We start from the raw sequence: 5,317 nt of genomic DNA on the forward strand, positions 1-5,317 counted from the left end.
ATACTTACTACAGGCAGAGAAGTAGCATAAAAGAATACAGATAAAAATATAAAAATGAAACACAAAAGATGAACGATAACACTGAAAAATAATGCAAAAATAATGAGTCAAAGAAAACAGAGTCAATACTGAAAACACAAGGCAAATGTCTTTAATTATCACTGAAGTCTGTAAGAGGTGGTGATAGACGGTGGTGATGGGTGGTGATAGACGGTGGTGATGGATGGTGATAGACGGTGGTGATGGGTGGTGATAGACGGTGGTGATGGATGGTGATAGACGGTGGTGATGGGTGGTGATAGACGGTGGTGATGGGTGGTGATGGATGGTGATAGACGGTGGTGATGGGTGGTGATAGACGGTGGTGATGGATGGTGATAGATGGTGGTGATGGGTGGTGATAGACGGTGGTGATGGATGGTGATAGATGGTGGTGATGGGTGGTGATAGACGGTGGTGATGGGTGGTGATAGACGGTGGTGATGGATGGTGATAGACGGTGGTGATGGGTGGTGATAGACGGTGGTGATGGATGGTGATAGACGGTGGTGATGGGTGGTGATAGACGGTGGTGATGGGTGGTGATGGATGGTGATAGACGGTGGTGATGGGTGGTGATAGACGGTGGTGATGGATGGTGATAGATGGTGGTGATGGGTGGTGATAGACGGTGGTGATGGATGGTGATAGATGGTGGTGATGGGTGGTGATAGACGGTGGTGATGGATGGTGATAGACGGTGGTGATGGATGGTGATAGACGGTGGTGATGGGTGGTGATAGACGGTGGTGATGGATGGTGATAGACGGTGGTGATGGGTGGTGATAGACGGTGGTGATGGGTGGTGATGGATGGTGATAGACGGTGGTGATGGGTGGTGATAGACGGTGGTGATGGATGGTGATAGATGGTGGTGATGGGTGGTGATAGACGGTGGTGATGGATGGTGATAGATGGTGGTGATGGGTGGTGATAGACGGTGGTGATGGATGGTGATAGATGGTGGTGATGGGTGGTGATAGACGGTGGTGATGGATGGTGATAGATGGTGGTGATGGGTGGTGATAGACGGTGGTGATGGATGGTGATAGATGGTGGTGATGGGTGGTGATAGACGGTGGTGATGGGTGGTGATAGACGGTGGTGATGGATGGTGATAGACGGTGGTGATGGGTGGTGATAGACGGTGGTGATGGGTGGTGATAGATGGTGGTGATGGGTGGTGATAGACGGTGGTGATGGGTGGTGATAGACGGTGGTGATGGGTGGTGATAGACGGTGGTGATGGGTGGTGATAGACGGTGGTGATGGGTGGTGATAGACGGTGGTGATGGGTGGTGATAGACGGTGGTGATGGGTGGTGATAGACGGTGGTGATGGATGGTGATAGATGGTGGTGATGGATGGTGATAGACGGTGGTGATGGATGGTGATAGATGGTGGTGATGGGTGGTGATAGACGGTGGTGATGGATGGTGATAGACGGTGGTGATGGGTGGTGATAGACGGTGGTGATGGGTGGTGATAGACGGTGGTGATGGATGGTGGTAGATGGTGGTGATGGGTGGTGATAGACGGTGGTGATGGATGGTGATAGACGGTGGTGATGGGTGGTGATAGACGGTGGTGATGGGTGGTGATAGACGGTGGTGATGGGTGGTGATAGATGGTGGTGATGGGTGGTGATAGACGGTGGTGATGGTTGGTGATTGATGGTGATTGATGTTGGTGATGGTTGGTGATAGAGGGTGGTGATGGGTGGTGATAGACGGTGGTGATGGGTGGTGATAGACGGTGGTGATGGGTGGTGATAGACGGTGGTGATGGATGGTGATAGATGGTGGTGATGGGTGGTGATAGACGGTGGTGATGGATGGTGATAGACGGTGGTGATGGGTGGTGATAGACGGTGGTGATGGGTGGTGATAGACGGTGGTGATGGGTGGTGATAGACGGTGGTGATGGATGGTGATAGATGGTGGTGATGGATGGTGATAGACGGTGGTGATGGGTGGTGATGGATGGTGATAGATGGTGGTGATGGGTGGTGATAGATGGTGGTGATGGGTGGTGATAGACGGTGGTGACGGGTGGTGAAGGGATGAGAGATGTGGTCCCAGAGGCAGTGACAACTTCTCACTCACTCCTCGTTGATGCGAAGAAATGCCCTTTCTGAAGACTCACACACTTGGGCTTTAAAGGCAGTGCTCAGGTGAAACACAGGTGAAATACAGGTGAAGTACAGCTCTTGACCCAGTGTGTGAGAGGTAGAAAGGTGAAGAACACCACAGGTAGTCTAATGGTGGGTGAGTGGTGGGTGGTGATGGTGGCAAGGTGGTGGTGGGAGCAGATGGAACAACCTGGCCCACTCTGCACGCTCTTACTGACACACACTAAATCTCACCCCTCTCGAGAAAACCCAGGTGGTTTAAATCACTATATACCACAGGGATGGTGAATACCATGCTTACCAACATCCAACTGGTAGCAAAAAGCAATATTGAAGACAATACTTCAAGAGGAACTTGCGTGGCTTACTTCTTGTGGAAATTTATTCACTCCCTAAAGTTCCACAGGACAGATACTGCTTACAAAGATCCCAGCATGGCCCTGTAAGGAACGGCTAGATAGGGTGGCCCTTACACCCAACCAAAACACATACACACACACAGGTTGGCGAAGGTGGTTGGAAGGTACTTCTTAATTGATAGATTTACCATTCAGGAAGAAGTAGGTAGTTTATACTGTTAGTACACTAATAATATAACTATTGAGGCAACTGTAGATAATAATAATAATGTAGACCTAAGACCTTAACGTAGGTAGTAAATAGGCCGATAATGTAGGCAAACATTAGGTTATGTTAGCCAGGGAGAACTGGCAGCCCAAGTTTGAATACTGGGGCACCGGTCTGAGACCGCAGTGCCCTTTCTTCTAAGACTAGACACCGTCTGAGCAAGTGCCGTGATCAGCAGGCGGCGCCCCCACATGTCTTCACATACTAGACCTGGGGAAATCTGGTGTAGGCACCTCGACGTACCGTAGATGACCTCCTCTGTCAGGCCCATACAGTAAGACAAGACCTCCACTTTTTCTTAGGATCCTGGCCAGTGTCTGGGGAAAATTGTGGGTGAATCGTGCTGTGGGCCCTTTGTGCAGCCGGTAGTTCATGACCAGTACATACCAGCGTCTCTTGTCACCCTAGAAGCTAGTGTCACTTTCTGCATAGTAGTCTAGAGGATTCACCCCCTTGGAAATAGGAATTTCTGAGGTGCAGGCAGATCACTAATAACAACTGAATATTGCAGGAATTAAGGCTCCCAGTTGCACGTGGTTCTGAGGGTGAGTCCATTGGGCTAAAGCTTAGGGAGGTTGAAGACCAGAATAGATTCTCCATCACCAAATAAGTTAGTCCTTCATATATGCATGCAGGAGAGATTTCTTGCAACATCAATCATTTATGAAAATCTGTCCTATAAGCCACTTGTGAGGCTGAGGTACCGACCTCAGAGCTCGGTGTCAACAGAGCTTTCCAGGATGGACAACTCACATGGAGGCAGTCCAGACAAATTTTCACAAGTGGTCCTTTGAACCGTGATGTGGAATAGCTAGGTTAAAATTAACATAGCTAGGCCACAGTTAGGAACCAGTTTAACAGAGATTAGGTTAAGTTAGCACCCAGGCCCAGAGTTACACAGAAGCTAGGCCAAGCTGACTAAACACAGAAGTTATTATTTGCAGTAATTTACAGGCAGGCCAAGTAGGCTAGAGAAGCTTGTGAATTTAATTATTTACAGTTATTACAAGTAATCCAGAGTAGGAGACTTGTGTGTTAATTACTTACAGTGGATTTGCAAGGTAGCCACAGTTAGGCTAGGCTTGTGCAATATTTACAACAGTTATAGTAGCTAGGACAGATTTAACCTAGTTATTATTTACAGTGAGTTCTAAAGCCAGGTTTAGGCTACAGCACATTAGTTAGGTTAGGATTTACCTTATCCAACCATCCACGCTAGACTGAGTAAGCTGGGCACAGTTCGGCCAAGCTGTTTACACACATTTATTTACTGTTTCACAACTTGAATTGTTGAATTTATTAGTGCTAACCAAGTGATTTTTAATTTGTATACTGCATTTTTTATTGTGTGATTTTCATTGTCTTTGACTCATTTTAATGTGGGAATTGTGAGTTACACCAGAGACTAGGTTAAGTCCTGTAATTATTTGCTGACATTGTGCAGGAAATTGCTAGGTTAAGCTTTCACATCGATACACATTTCGATTGGGGTTGAGAGCTAACACTGTACATTTTAATTCAGAGTAGAGTCAATATAATAAAGAGAATCGTTCAGCTTGTTGAGAAGCCATGAGACTCATTCATTCTTGCCTAATACCGTTCGTGCTGTGGGATGGGCTAATTAGTACCATGCTCTTAACTAAACCTCGACTATGGTAGGTGAAGATGAAGTACCAGCTGTCTCAGCTGTCTATGGGAGCCTATATGGGACGCCTGAACAAAGCACATGAGGAGTGTCGTATGGCCAGGCAAGATCAGGATGTAGACTGTGAGGAACTATAGAGTTGCCTGAAACCTTTGGAGCAACGGCTGGAGGCCTTTGAGAGATCATTTATCCTTTATGAGACAGAGGCCTATGCTGCAGGTGAGTCTGACTATACAGTCGAGGTAGCTCTGAAGGACTATGACGAATGAAGAGCAGAGTGTAAAACAGAGATGAAACTCTGAAGGCAGTTAATAAAGACTTTGAAGGCCGGTACAGCAGGGGCAGCAAATATTTCAGGGAATACGAACAACAGCACGCCTGTTAATGTGTTGCCCAGATTGCCCCAGTTGAATTTACCAACGTTCAACGGAACCTAAACAGAGTACAGTAAATTGCTTTCTGGGATCAGTTTAAAGCCCAGATAGATGACAGAGACGATTTGTCAGATGCTGTCAAATTACAGTATTTAAGTTCACAGCTCAAGGGTAAAGCCTTGGACTTGGTCTGGCATTACCAAACCACTGACACTAATTACCAACATGTCAAAGACCAATTAAAGGACATGTTTTGCAACACTGAGGAGATAAAGGTAGCTATACTTTATCGGTTGTTGGATCTAGAGGCTTGTTGCCATGACTGTCAGAGCCTAGAGAAGTTCCGAATTAAAGTTATGAGTTTGACAAATAGACTTAAAGAATTACATGATTGGGGTAAGTCAGAATGGTTCATCAGTCAGGTGATTCAGAGGAAACTGGTTGGTACTACAGTGCATGAGTTACACTTAAAATATCGGACGAACCGGTTCACGATACAAC

This window comes from Cherax quadricarinatus, chromosome 88, assembly GCF_038502225.1.
Source record: "Cherax quadricarinatus isolate ZL_2023a chromosome 88, ASM3850222v1, whole genome shotgun sequence".
NCBI lineage: Eukaryota > Metazoa > Arthropoda > Malacostraca > Decapoda > Parastacidae > Cherax > Cherax quadricarinatus.